The sequence below is a fragment of the Chiloscyllium plagiosum genome, chromosome 1 (genome assembly GCF_004010195.1).
Source record: "Chiloscyllium plagiosum isolate BGI_BamShark_2017 chromosome 1, ASM401019v2, whole genome shotgun sequence".
Taxonomy (NCBI): Eukaryota; Metazoa; Chordata; class Chondrichthyes; order Orectolobiformes; family Hemiscylliidae; genus Chiloscyllium; species Chiloscyllium plagiosum.
In genome coordinates, this window is record NC_057710.1 from 30,862,236 (window position 1) to 30,878,246 (window position 16,011).

Genomic DNA, 16,011 nt, shown 5'->3' on the forward strand with positions numbered 1-16,011 from the left:
TAAGGTTGGAGCATCCTCAGTGTGTCCCAAGTGTAAAATAAGTACTGGTACTCTCACTCACTGTCTGTAGTCCTGCCACAAGTTTTGTACGTACTGGAGTGCTGTGACAGGAGTAATAGAGAGGGTCTTGGGGACCGAAGTTAAGATGGACCCGATTTCTCTTCTTTAGACACTCACGGGAGAAAGTGTTTTTAACTTTCTGCTCAAGGAAAACTATTTTGATGTGTTGGGTATCTGAAAACCTCCCCTGGCCTGTCGGGTTGGCATAAGGTAATCATGGAACATAACCCCCTGGACTTCCCTATAAATATGGTGCATCAAAAAATCGAAAATTTTTATAAGACATGGCAGCCCTACTTGGATTACCTAGATGCAGATTTGTCTGCCATTTTAACGAGGGCTTTTGTGTAGCCATGGCAATCTGATTTAGCGAACGTGGTGCCCTGAGAGGAAGAATTTTGAATAAATGCGGGTGTTATATTCAATGCTTTCGAAGGTCAAGAGCTATTGTTTCGTTGTGCTGAGTGATGTTATTTAGTTATTACTTCTACTGGACTGTTTATCTTGCACATGACGATAGTTTTGTTTTGTTTGCATTACTGATTTTATTTCTTTTTTTATACATAGTGGTGTTATTTGTTTATTTATCATTGTTGTAATTTTGTAATCTTATAAAAAAAGAAATCTTTTTCCAAAACAAAATTTTAAAAAAAGAATAATCATTTGGTAATGGTAGGGGATTTTAACTTTCTCAACACAGATTGAGATTGCTGTAGTGTTAAGGGATTGGATGGAGATGAATTTGTTAAGTGTATACAAGAAAATATTCTTCATAGAATCCCTATAGTGAGGCACAGGCCATTTGGCCCAACAAGACCACACCGATCCTCCAAGGAGTAACCCACCAGACCCATTCCCCTATATTTACCCCTGACTAATGTAGCACCTAACCTACACATCTCTGAACACTGCGGGCAAATTAGCACGGCCAATTCACTTAACCTGCACACCTTTGGATTGTGGAAGAAAACCAGGACACCCAGAGGAAACCCACGTAGACACATGGAGAATGTGCAAACTCCACACAGACATTGCCCAAGGCAGGAATCAAACCCAGATCTCTGGCACTGTGAGACAGCAGTGCTAACCACTGTCCACATTCTTATTCAGCATGTGTATGTACCGAGTAGAGAAGGAGCAAAACTTCATTACCTCTTGGGAAATAAGACAGGGCAGGTAATTGAGATGTCAGTGGGGGAGCAAGTTAGGGCAAGTGATCATAATTCTATTAGTTTTAAAACCGTTATGGAAAAGGATAGACTAGATCTAAAAGTTAAAGTTGGAAGTTGGAAGAAGTTCGATTTTGACGGTATTAGGCAAGAACTTTCAAAAGTTGATTGGGGCGCATATTCCTAGGGAAAGGAGAAAGCGTTCAAAAATGAGATAATGAGAGTCCAGAGATAATATGTTCCTGCTGTGAAATGTAAGATTGTTAGGTATAGGCAATGCTGGATAACTGGAGAAGTTGAGGCTCTGGTCAAGAAAAAGAAGGAAGCATGTGTCTGGCATAGACAGCAGAGTTGAGTGAATCTCCAGAGGAGTATAAGGGCAATAGGAGTATACTTAAGAGGGGAATCAGGACGGCAAAAAATTTCATGAGGTAGCTTTGGCTATAGGGTTAAGGAGAATCCAAAGAGGTTCCACAAGTACATTAAGGGCAGAAGAGTAATTAGGGAGAGAATAGGGCCCCTTAAAGATCAGCAAGGCCGCCTATGTGTGGAACCGCAGGAGATGGGAGAGATACTAAACAAGTACTTTGCATCAGTTTTTACTGTGAAGAACGATATGGAAGCTAGAGAACTTGAGGAAATAAATAGCGATATCTTGAAAAATGTCCATGTTACAGAGGCAGTGATGCTGGACATCTTAAAATGTATAGAGGTGCATAAATCCCCATGTTCTAGAACTTTGGGAGAAGCAAGGGAAGTGATTGCTGGCCCCCTTGCTGAATATTTGTATCATCAACAGCCACTGATGAGGTGCCGGAAGACTGGACATTGACAAACATGGTGCCAATATTTAAGAAATGTTGTAGGGATAAACTAGGGAACTATAGACCGGTTGGTCTGACATCAGTGACAGGCAAGTAGTTGGAGGAAGTTCTGAGGGACAGGAATTACATGTATTCGGAAAGGCAAGGACTTATTAGGAATATTCAACATTGCTTTGTGTGTTGGAAATCGTGTCTTATAAACTTAATTGATTTTTTTGAAGAATTTGGATAGGGAAAGGTTGAATAGGCTAGGGTTGTTTTCCCTGGAGCGTCGGAGGGTAAGGGGTGACCTTATAGAAGGGCATAGAGAGGGTAAATAGATAAAGTCTTTTCCTTGGGGTGGGGGAGTCCAGAACTAGAGGGCATAGGTTTAGGGTGAGAGAGGAAAGATAGAAAAGAGACCTAAGGGGTAACCTTTTCATGCAGAAGGTGGCACGTGTGTAGAATGAGCTGCCAGAGGAAGTGGTGGAGGCTGGTACAATTGCAACATTTAAAAGGCATCTGGATGGGTATATGAATAGGGAGGGTTTGAATATATGGGCCCGGTGCTGGCAGGTGAGACTAGATTGGGTTGGGATATCTGGTCTGCATGAACAAGTTGGGCCTGCAAGCGGGCATCAGAGCCGCCCCGCATTTGCCATGGGACTATGCCTACATCAGGAAACGATAAGAATTCATTTTTGTGTTTTAAACAGCAGTCGCAGCTTTAAACCCACAAAAACTCAGCAGTTGCCGGTCTGCCCACGTGACTGGGAGATAGGAGACAGAGGACAGATAGAATCCACACTAGACCAACATTACCCATGACTCATGGGCCAAAATTCTGGGATTAATTAAATATGGAAACCCATCTCCTAATCACATCAAGATACTGACTGAAACACACACATACCCATTGATACGGAGCCATTCTGACACAAAGGACAGGCATCCACCCATTCTGACACAAAGGACAGGCATCCACCAGACAGGTACGGACAGACCAATACACACCAATACCCCAAGGGAACAAAGGGGGGTGCGAGCCCCTGCCCTCACAGAGAGAGACAAGCAGATAATACCTGGACCCGTTTTACATAAACCAATTAACACCCTATTGTGCGTGCCCTGCAACTCTCCTGGGACGGCAGGAAACAGCCTATTCGCACCTACTCCAGTGATGATGGGGAACTATCATCCCATTCATCCTCAAATCCCACACATCCTGACAACTAAAAGTATATAATATGAAGCTGCGCGCGGGAACAGCAGAGCAGCCGAGATTCGGACCTCCGCTGACCTCCGCCGGCGTTACTGCGGTAATAAACGTTACCGATTGTTGAACCGCACTCTGGGCTCGGACTGATCTCATTTCTTCCGCGCTAACAGACCGAAGAGTCTGTTTCTGTGCTGTACATCTTTAAGACTCTATAAGTGCCAAAGACGATTGATGAAGGCAGAGAGGTGGACATTGTCTATATGGGCTTTAGTAAGGCATTCAACAAGGTTCCGCATGATAAACTGGTTAATGAGGTTAGAAAACACAGAATACAGGGAGAACTAGCTATTTGAATACAAAATTAGCTCAAATGTAGGAGACAGAGGGTGGTGGTGGAGGGTTGCGTTTCAGACTGAAGGCCTGTGAGCAGTAGTGTGCCCCAAGGATCGGTGCTGGGTCCACTATTTTTTGTCATTTATATAAATGATTTGGACGTGAACATCGGAGGTATGGTTAGTAAATTTGCAGTTGACACCAAAATTGGTAGTGTAGTGGACAGTGAAGAAGGTTACGTCAGAGTACAATGGAACCTTGATCAGATAGGCCAATGGGACAAGGAGTAGAAGATGGACTTTATCGTGGATAACTGTGAGGCGCTGCATTTTGGAAAGGCAAATCAGGATAGGATTAATAAACTCAATGTGATAAAGAGCTTTTGCCCGAAACGTCGATTTTACTGCTCCTCGGATGCTGCCTGAACTGCTGTGCTCTTCCAGCACCACTAATCCAGAATAATACACTCAATGGTCAGGTCCAGGGGAGTGTTACCGATCAGAGACCTTGCAGTGGGGTTCAGAGTTCCTATGAAGTAGAGTCGAAGTTAGACAGGGTAATGAAGAAGACTTGCCTTTATTGATCATGTTTTGAGTATAGGTGTTGGGACATCGTGTTGTGGCTGTACAGGATATTGGTCAGACCACTTTTACAATACCGTATTCAATCCGGGTCTCTCTGCAATAGGAAAGATATGAAACTCGGAAGGATTCAGAAATGACTTACAAGGATGTTGCCAGGGTTGGAGGGTTTGAAATTTAGGGAGAGGCTGAATAGACTGGGGCTATTTTCCCTGGAGCGTTGGAGGCTGAGGGGTGACCTTAAAGAGGTTTATAAAATCATGACAGGCATGGTTAAGATGAACAGCCAAGGTCTTTTCCATAGGGTAGGGGAGTCCAAAACTAGAAAGCATATGGTTAAGGTGAGAGGGGAAAGATTTAAAAGGGACGTATGGGCCAACATTTTTTTGTGGAAGGTGGTGCATGTATAGAATGAACTGCCAGAGGAAGTGGATGAGGCTGGTACAATTAAAATACTTAAGAGGTATCTGGATGGGTATATGAATGGGAAGGGTTTAGAGGGATATGGGCCAAATGTTTGCAAATGAGACTGGATTAATTTAGGATATCTGGTTGGCATAGATGAGTTGGACCGAAGGGTCTGTTCCCGTGCTATACATCTCTATGACTCTATCCCTATGACTCTTAAGTCCACATGCAGCCTATCAATTACATTATTCTCATTAGTCTTTTCTGTTCCATCTTTCAAAAACTCCAGCAAGATTGTTTTTAGAAGTTTCTCTTAAATTTAAGTTAACCAAAACAAAACCAACTGCTAATTGAACTTAGCAGTATAACATTTTTTTGAACAAGGCTATAGTGTCTACAATTCTCCAATCCTCTAGCATCTTCACTGAGTTCAGGAAGACTGAAAGATTGCCAGTATCCCTACAATTTTGATTCTTATTTCCTTCATTATCCTTGGATGCATTTCATCTGGTCCACAGGGAAGGGGAGTCCAAAGTTTAAGATGAGATGGGAAAGATTTAAAAGGGACCTGTAAATATTGACAGCCAATACAACATGTTTGAAATAACTCCACAAAGGCCACTACCCCATCACCAAGTCACACTTTATTTACAGGTGGAAATTCCTTGACGTTGATTCAGCTTCCTCAGAGCCAACTCTTAAGAGTGTACAAAACTTCTGGCACTACGGTTTATATCTGTCAGCCAATTCGACCACATTAACAGCTCCTTATCGATTTTGCACCCATTCCCGTGACAGTTTCCACCACTGGCCTGGGTGACATCTACCCCCTTGGTGAAGACAAATGCATTCATTCAAGTCCTCAACCATGCCTTTTGCCTCCATGTATAAATCCACCTTTGGGCCTTAATCAGCCCCACTCCTCTTTTGACCACCCTTATGTGTTTTGGGATTCCCCGATATGATGACCATCAACTTTTCTCATAATCCCTCCTCAGAGTCACAGAGACTGACAACAGAAATGAACTATTCTAAGCCCATTTTCTACTACTTGACCCATAGCATTGTATGCTTTGGTATCACAAGTGCACAGCTAAATATTTCTAAAATATTATGAGGGTTTCTGCCTCTACCATCTTGCAGTCAGAGTATTCCAGATTCCCACCACCTTCTGGGTGAAAAGGTGTTGCCTCACATCTCCTCTAAACCTTGCCTTTGCCTTACTTAAATCTATGTCCTTGGTACTTGGTACTTCTCCTTCAAGGAGAAAAGTTTCTTTCTGTCTACCCTATCTCTGCAGTGTGGTGACCTTCAGGTTAAATAAACTCCAGTTTGTGTCTCTGTAATGAGAAAGCAATATTATAGTCTAGGACTGCGGCGACTTTACCTATCTATGGCCCTCATAATTTTATGCATCTCAATCATTTCCTTTCATCTGTAAACATACTGCTCAACCCACCCTCATTCAGGTCTAAATGATTTATATAAAGCACAACCAACAAGGATCCTAGGGGACACAGCTGGACATAGACTTCAAGTTGGTGAAAATACCTCAACCATCTGCTTCCCGCCATGGATCCAATTTGCCAAATTTCCTTGGATCTCATGGGTTCTTACCTTTGTTATCAGTGTCCCATGCGGGACCATGTCAAAACCTTTGCTGAAGTTCAAGTATAGACGACATCAAAAACATTGCACTCATCTATACACTTGGTCACCTCTTCAAAAAATTCAATTAAGTTGGTCAGACTTGACCTCCCCTTAATTAAACCATGCAGACTGCTCTTGATTAAACCTTGTCATTCCAAATACAGATTAATTATGTCTATCAGAATTGTTTCCAATAGTTTTGCCATAACCAAAATTATATGACTGTTGTGTCCTTGTTTATATACAGAAGAATCACTGAATCACTACAGTGTGGAAAGAGGCCTTTTGGCCCATCATCTCCTCATTAAAAAGTGTGGTGCTGGAAAAACAAGTTAGGCAGCATCTGAGGAGCAGGAGAGTTGACATTTCAGGCATAAGCCCTTCTTCAGACATTCCTGATGAAGGGCTTACGCCCGAAACATCAACTTGCCTGCCTGACCTGCTGTGCTTTTCTAGCGCCACATTTTTCAACTCTGACTCTCTAGCACTTGCAGTCCTCACTTTCTCCCATCACTTCCTAACCTTGCTCCCTTATCTCTCACTGCACCTGACAATAGGGCTGCGCTCCAAACGTTTGTGTGATTTTAAATAAACCTGTTGGACAATAACCTGCACCTGACAATAGGGCTGCGCTCCAAACGTTTGTGTGATTTTAAATAAACCTGTTGGACAATAACCTAGACTTCTGACTTTGACCACCTCAGTCCAACACTGACACCTCTACATAACATTGTCTGTCCAGCAGCACCTTTCCTGTAGCCAGAGAAGAACTGAAAAAGTTTGGAGGCGTCCCTGCTATTTGTGCCCTTGCCTCACTAAACAACCTGGTATACATTTCATCCAGCCAAGATTTATCTACTTTTAAGCCTGCCAGACAACACAGAACCTCCTCTCTGTCTACGATCCTCTATTATGCTTTTCCACCTCCTTATTGAACAGTCTATATTTCTTTTAGATATCACATGTATTTTGAATCTAACACCTGTCAGAAGCATACATTTTCTTCTTTGCTTTAATTTCTATCTCCCTTTTCATCAGGTAATATTGGATTTCTTTGTTCCCCCTTTCCCCTTTGAGGGAATAAACACTGATTGTAATCAAATTGTTTCCTCTTTGAAGGTTCATTGTTTTAAAGATTAAGAAAAGAATGACCAATGGTGAAAAAGATGAATTAGAATTCTTTTATTTGTTCAATGAATGTGCATATGACCAGCACTTACTGCGTATCACTCCACTTCCTTTCCTGTAGTAGATTATCTGTACAGTACGCTAACCAATGCAGTTGCACCCTTGTTCCTTAGTTCTAGCCAAATTAATTCTTGAACCCTCTGAGGTATCCTCTTATTCCAGCACTACTCTCCCTAAACTAGTGCAACCAACATCGCTGCTCCCTTTCTTCCCTAATGACATATGAGGGAATGCTGGATTGACCAAGCTTGTATTTCCTGGAATTTCAAAGAATGGGGGGAATCTCATAGAAACATATAAAATCCTGATGGACTAGACAGGCTATTTGCAAGAAGAATATTCCCGATGTTGGGGAAATCCAGAACTAGACATCACAGTCTAAGAATAACAGATAAGCTATTCACCTGATGAAGGAGCAGCACCCCGAAAGCTAGTGCTTCCAAATAAACCTGTTGGACTATAACCTGGTGATTTTTAACTTAATTCAGGATGAAGATGAGGAAGAATTTCTTCACTCAGAGACTTGTGAACCTGTGGAATTCTCTCCCACAGGAAGCTTTTGGGGCCAGTTCATTAAACATATTTAAGAGGGATATGGGGAGAGGGCAGATAAGGGCTACTGAGATTGAAGGATCAGTCATGGTTAAAAATCACACAACATCAGGTTATAGTCGACCAGGTTTATTTGGAAGTACAAGCTTTCAGAACGCTGCTCCTTTGTCAGGTAGCATATGGGACAGGATCAAACGACACAGAATTTATAAACTATAATGCTGAAAAGCTAGGTTCAGTGTGAGATCATGTTTCTCAAAATCTGCAAGCCTTTTATTGTATTCTTCAATCAGGGAGTCTTGAACAGCTGTGTAATCTTTCATGTCACATTTCCTTAATGATTTGCTTATAACCTGTTCATTAATTACCTTTGCCAGCTCAGGAGTGTTTAGCTGAAAGTTCTGATTGGGTAAGGAGAGGGTAGAAGGTTTAAAGGAGATGTGAGGAAACACCTTTTCACCTAGAGGTTTTTTTGCAACTTACGTGTAGTCCGAGAATTTTTGAGTCAACATTTTGGTGCCGTGACTCCTTTCTCTCAACATAGGTAACATTTCTCTAGGCTGAGTAAGTGGTTGGGGCTGTGGCAGGGGCCGATTTAGGGTTTTATTTTACCTTATGACCACTCCTTGTGTCCAAACAGGCGACCTGCCCCTCGCCTAGTGAGACTTGTACCTTGAAGAGGTCAACCAAACTGTTCAGACCGGGGAAATAAAGTATGAAAGTTCTTTTTTACAAGGTTGCTGCGGGGTGACCTTGGCTATTCTCTGTACGGCTTAGAGACCTGACTCCTTCAGATATGGCAGCTTGAACTCATGAGATTATAGAAAAAGGAAGACAGGCTCGGTAAATTTTTCACTCCATTTTATTGATTGGGCTGGTTGAAATTTGTTTATTGTAGAGCAAGGAGTTATAAGGCACAACAGGACAGTCTCTCAATGCAGTTAGAAAGGGTAATCCCTTTCAGACTATGTGTGAAAGAATACATGATCAGGAAAATGATTTATAGGGGTTAGAGCCCCTCAGAGAAATTGTACATTTTGGTAAATTCTTTGTGTGAATTGGGCAACTTAGTAAATTGTTATATACTAATTAAAGGATGTCCAGTTTGAATTATTGAACAATTGTGATAGTGTTTGTGTTTGAGAGACAGCTTTCAATAGAATGGGAAGTGATTCCAAAACTAAGACTTTGTCAAGAAATGGGTGAAATGAACAGAGAGAGACAGAGAGAGAGAGGGAGAGAGAGAGACTGCTCTCACTGATCTAAGTGTTAACTCTTTGTGGTCTGTATTGAATGTATTTTTGTTCGTTGGTGATACATGTAGTCTTATGCAATCTTTGCTTTTTTTGTCCCTTTGAACTAGAGATCCAGGAACGTTTTGATTTATGTCTGTATTTTGGAAATCCATAGTGATTTTAAAATGTTGTCTGTACCTTTTATTAGTTTAGCTCATGCATAGTTAATGTTATTTCCTTTTGAGGGACATTCTGTAATAATTTGAATCTATATCTGCCAGGGAAGGTTCATTTTAAAAAAATTGGGGTGTAAAGATTGGTTAAAATTATCTCTTGGAATTTTAATTTATCACATTTGGAATTTCATTTTCTGGCCAGAGTGAATTTCCAAATACTGTTTTGAAGGATAAGCTAATCTTTAATTCCGCAAATGCAATCCCATTTGAACTAGATTTTGGTAAAATGTTCAAAAATTTGAGAAATCTGATGAAGATATTGGCAACATTGAACAATATTTGGGTTTTGAGGGAGATGCAGGCACACCTGCCCTTGTATGTGCTGTTGTAGATCTATAATAATTTTTTGCTTTAATACTTAAAATCTCCAAAGGCTATTATTTTTTTTAAAAACTCTCCCTTCTTTGGAAAGGAAGGGTAGTCTGCCGCAGTGGTATTAAGATGTAGGCATTTCAGCCAGTATTATGATATGGAGGTGTTTTTACTTCTTGACCCTTTCAGACAGGTTCACGTACAAATATAGCATTTACCCAAAATATTTAATGATGATATTAATATTTCCTTAATATTTCAGTAAGGCGTTTGATAAGGTTTCCCATGATTGTCTATTGTACAAAATACGAAGGCATGGGATTGAGGGTGATTTAACGGTTTGGATCAGAAATTGGCTAGCTGAAAGAAGTCAGAGGGTGGTGGTTGATGAGAAAGGTTCATCCTGGAGTTCAGTTACTACAGGGGAACCTCGATTATCCGAACGTGATGGGCGGGCACTAACCCCGCCCCCCCCCAACACCATCTCTGACTCACCCAACACCACCCTCCAGCCCCCAACACTGCCCACACCCCCAACACCAGCACCCACCCCCAACCCCGTGCACACCTCCCCTCGCCCCAAAACCACGCCCCCACCCCTTATCCCGGTCCAACCCCATTCCCTCTCCGGGACAGCCGGAATGGCCACCAACAAGACTGCTGCTGATGCTGCCTTTGTGGGGTAAGTCTCCAAATAGTATTCACACAACTTTTTACTGCAACTTTTTGACAGGTGCCACCTTTGCCCTGTATAGGACAATGTTAGAGAGATTATGTGGGGAAGGAGGGTTTAGAGTACACCCCTTCTTTCTCACTTTCTCCGATTCTAGATATGTTACTAATGATGTAATTGTTTTTTATTTTAATACTTTATTATACATGTTTATGACATTTAAGTCTCAATTCTGTACCCTCTGTATAGGTCAGGAAACCAGGGACCTCGGATGTGACGTCTTGTGAACAAGCGGTAAACCTAATTGGAAAGAAAAAAATTTGAGAAATAGTGTAAATTATTAATTAAAGAATGGAAGGATAGAGCTGATATTAAATGGAAAGATACCTTACTGGCCATTTGGAGGAATAATACATGTGATAGGAGGATAGAGGTACGTACAACTGATGGAACTCCCAAAAGCTGGGAGATGTTAAAATGGGTAGACGGGAGGTTAAAAAAATGGGAACAGCAGAAATATTGTAAGGACACTAAGGCTGAGGAAGGTAAAAATGGGGTTGAAGCAATACTGCTGTAAATATAATCTAAGTTCTACCCGAGCCTATGTCTGGCATACCGATACCTTTTGGGGAAGGGGATGACACTGATAGGGATGGGGAATAGGGATTTTATCCCAGGACACCAAGTGAGCCTCGAACATCTCCTGATAGTCCCCGCACACCCCTGATTCTAAACCTCCCCCTTACTCTGAAGCTGAAGGGTCCAGTATCAGTCACCAGGCTCATAGCCAACATCATGTGGATGAGTGGCCTGGACCATCCTCAACAAAGGGCCGTCCCAGGAAACAAAGTAATGATTATGAATCAAGCCCCTGATTGTAGGGAGAAACCAGCCCAATTTGCTCAATATGTCCGAGGACAATACAGAGATATAATGTCACTCCTCAGGACTTGTTTGCTCTTTGCTTTATGATCCTGTCCCCTGAAAAAGTTACCAAATGGCAAGGACAGATTGCCCAGGGTGTTGCAGGGGAAAGTGAGGACTGCAGATGCTGGAGAATAGAATCGAGGGTGTGGTGCTGGAAAAGCACAGCAGGTCAGGCAGCATCAGAAAAGCATGAGAATCGACGTTTTGGGCAAAAGCGCTTCATCAGGAATGAAGCTGTGAGCCGAGGTGGTGGTGAGACAAATGGGAGGATGGTGGGGCTGGTAGCTGAGAGTACGATAGGTAGATGGAGGTGGGGGTAATGGCGATAGGTTGGAGAGAAGGGTGGAGCGAAAAGCTGGGAAGGAAGTTGGACAGATAGGACAGTTCAAGAGGGCAGTGCCAAGTTGGAAGGTTGGAACTGGGATAAGATAGGGAAGGGGAAATGAGGAAACTGGTGAAATCCACATTGATGCTGTGGGATGGAGGTCCTGAGGTGGAAGATGGGGTGTTCTTCCTCCAGGCGACAGTTGGTTAGGGAGTTGCTATGGAGGAGACCCAGGACCTGCATGTCCTTGGCGGACTGGGAGGGGGAGTTGAAGTGCTCAGCCACAGGACGGTGAGGTTGGTTGGTGCAGGTATCCAGAGATGTTCTCTGAAGTGCTCTGCATATAGGTGTTCTGTCTCCTCAGTGTAGAGGGGACTGCATCGGGAGCAAGAGATACAGGGCCTGTCTGAAGTTACAAGGTCTTGAAGGAGAATTTCCCTAACAATGATGCCCAGGCGGATCACTTAATCCAGTCGTTAGAATGAGCCTTACAACAATCTGTAAGCATTGGTGAAGTACTGGAATTAACCCAAACCTGGGGAACTGGGAAGTCATTACCGGGAACAATTTGTTGCCTATTACAACAATTGCAGGTAATCAAGCCTTTAATCAAGAAGATGACTCACCTTTGTTTAACGCTGTGCTTTTGCTATGTATTCCTTCTAGTACCACTGACACGGACAAACAATATGAACTGGTGCAAGAATTCCCAGTTGCTAATGAGGTGAGCAGTGGTCTTCTACTGGGATGGTCAGAACGAGCACAAACCATCATCCACGTTATAGGTAAAAACCAAATATGTCCAGTGGCCTTGTCATCCCTATATGCCATGTGCCAGCCCTGACAGGGTTGGATTGGACCAGGATACCCACTGGGAGCAGAACCTGGATGATGGATGCCCGTCAGCAACTACTGCTGAGTAACCCTTTCCCAAAAGCACCCTGGAAAGGGGGACATGCAGGCCCCAGTATTACACCTTAGGGACTAGGACCAATACAGCGAAATTCCCCTCTGGGACAAATTTTTTAACTGTGGGAGATATGGCCACGACAGAGTGAAGTTTCCTTATTGTTACCTTGGAACTATTGCAGGGATCGACATGCTTTCTTAAGGAAAAATGAGCAGATATATATACTGATTCTTGTTATATGTTTGGTGTGGCTCATGATAGAACATAGAACATAGAACAGTACAGCACAGAACAGGCTCTTCAGCCCACGATGTTGTGCCGACCACTGATTACAGAACCTTGTGGAAACATGGAGGGTTTTTAACTTGCACAGCCTTTCAGTAATTTCTTTTCATACAGGCTTTGCAATTGTCAACCAGTCTAAAGGTTCAGCTCACACTGGTGCTATGTCTACAGTCTTTTAAGGCAATGAGTGGGTAGACACTGATGTTGCATGCAGCCTTACACCCCAAACGTCTGATCCTATTGGATTCCAGCACAACCTGGTTAGAAACAGTTTAAGGATGGGTTTGCCAGACCTGGATGACATACAGAATGTACGGGGGAAGTTCCTGCTGTGGAGCACAAACTATGGACTCAATTGGGGTGCTCCCTCAATACTCAAACCAAACTGTCATTTACCACTACGGGACAAGTTTGTGTTCCTTCTTTGCTCCTACCTATCTTAATTGATTATGTGCATAATTGTACATGAGTTTTGAGAAGATTTGTAGCTCAGCTTGAGATTCCAGATGTAAGTTTGCTCACTGAGCTGGAAGGATCATTTTCTGATGGTTCGACACCATACTAGACAACATCATCAAGCCTCCGGTGAAGCACTGGTGTTATGACCCGCTTTCTATTTCTATGTTTAGGTTTCCTTGGGTTAGTAGTGTCATTTCCTGTGGTGATGTCACTTCCTGATCTTTTTCTCAGAGGGTGGTAAATGGAGTCCAAGTTGATGCGTTTGTTGACAGAGTTCTGGTCGGAATGCCATGCTTCGAGGAATTCTCGTGCATGTCTCTGTTTGGCTTGTCCTAGGATGGATGTGTTGTCCCAGTCAAAGTGGTCTGCTTCCTCATCTGTATGTAAGGATACTAATGATAGTGGGTCATGCCATTTTGTGGCTAGTTGATTTTCATGTGTCCTGGTGGCTTATTTTCTACCTGTTTGTCCAATGTAGTGTTTGTTACAGTTCTTACAAGGTATTGTGTAAATAACGTTTATCTTGCTTGCTGTCTGTATAGGTTCTTATAAGTTCATTAACTGCTGTTTTAGTGTGTGGGTGGGTTTGTGGGCTACCATGATGCCAAGAGATCTGAGTAGTTTTGCAGTAATTTGAGATGTCTTTGATGTTGGGGACTGTGACTCCCCTCAGACTGGTTGGATCATGTTATATAAGGTATGTAGTTCCTCTCTTTCAGGTTTTAGACAAGTTGCCTTCACCCCCAAGAACCAAGAGGTACCTCCCTGCTCTTCTTACATTTACTGGGATAGCTTCCCATCCTATTGCATTTTATTTACAGGGTACCGAATTATGTAGGTTAAGTAAAATACTGGAAATTGTTACCAATAATACTGCAAATGCCCTGATTCATATCAATGCAGAAATGGTCACGATCAGGACAGTAGCCCTTCAGAATCAATTGGCCTTGGACTTTCTACTAGCTAAGGAGGGTGGCCCTTGTGCCATTGTAGAAAAGGAATAATGTACCTATATACCCTGATCCTCCAATATCACTAATCTCTCTAGGCACAATACTCAGGAGTTCCAAAGTCTTAGTGAAATGGAATATAGTGAGATCAGTAGTTTCACTGGATGGTGGCCATTTAAGGGTCTCTTTGAGAATATTGGTGGCATGTTTTTTTTCATTTTGGGACTATATTACTTACTATAATTGTCTGCGTTCTTGCATTCAAATCCTTATGGTCACTGAATAGCTGGTTGCTTTTGTCGTAAACTTTAGGAATGGTCTGGTTGATCATTAAATGATCAAAAGGAGGGAATGTTAAAGTATTGGGAAATAATAGCTAAAATCCAGTATTTTGCAGGTCTCCTTTTTGTCATAATAATTTGACCTTTAAAATGGCTAAACTCAGTGACTATGAGAATGGATTAAGGAATGCACAAATCTTGGCATAACCTAGCACCTGTCTCTTTCCCAGACAGTTGCTATAATATAATGACTAAAATATTGATTGTAACCCTAGATATTATCTGTATTGATGTAAATAACACATTAATAGCTTTGTTTAACAATACTAAATGTATTATCTAATGGGAAGCTAATTAAAACAAGAAACATTATCTCGTGAGAATTGGAGAAAAACAAGATAATCCACACACATTAAGGGTATACATTCTGCTGCCTCTTTACTAAGAATTAGAAATCTATTATTAGCATATTCAGGAATATCTATGACTGATACTCTGAATTATTGACTTTTGATCTCTCGCTGTCTTAATTACAATAAAGTGTGCTTTTTTGCAACTTACGTGGGGTCCGAGAATTTTTGAGCCAACACTTCCAGTTTAGCATATTTGTGGTCCTTATGAGTTGCATGATGCTGATATTCATTGTATTTCTTCACTATTAAAATTATGGCATCACAGTGCAAACACATCATTTTATCTTTCACAGCAACTATATAATACTGCAAATCCCATTCTTCTTTGAATACTCTGCTCTCTCCCTTCAATGTTCGTTTCTTAGCTTCTGACATGACTAGGTTATGAGCAAAACTTTTAAAAATGGAACACAGATTTAAGCAGGTGGCTTTAGTATTTATGGACAAATAGGCAGAAAGCCGCAACTAAATTCCTGAAGAATTCCTGAAGAAGGGCTCATGCCCGAAATGTCGATTCTCCTGCTCCTTGGATGCTGCTTGACCTGCCGCGCTTTTCCAGCAACACATTTTCAGCTCTGATCTCCAGCATCTGCAGTCCTCACTTTCTCCCAGAAAGCCGCAACTAGTACCCCAAAAGGTCGCAGGTCCCTCACCTAGTCCATTCCAATACCACCAACACCACTGCTCCTCCCAATACCTTCCCATGTAACTGCAGAAGGGGCAACACCTGACCCTTCACATCTTTCCTGCTCACCATCCAAGGGTCTAAGCAGTCTTTCCACGTGAAGCAGCATTTCACCTGTACCTCCTCCAATCTTGTGTATTGTTTTTTTTTCCTGCACCAATGTGGCATACTGTACATTGGAGAAACAAAATGCAGACTGGGTGACCATTTTGCAGAACACCTCCAGTCTGTGCATTTGCAGGATCCTGACCTTCCAGTAGCCAGTCATTTCAACACAGTGTCCTGCTCGCATGCCCACTTATCTGTCCTTGCATGCTCATGTCATCTTCAGACTTTGCACTTTACAGCCTTCTGGAC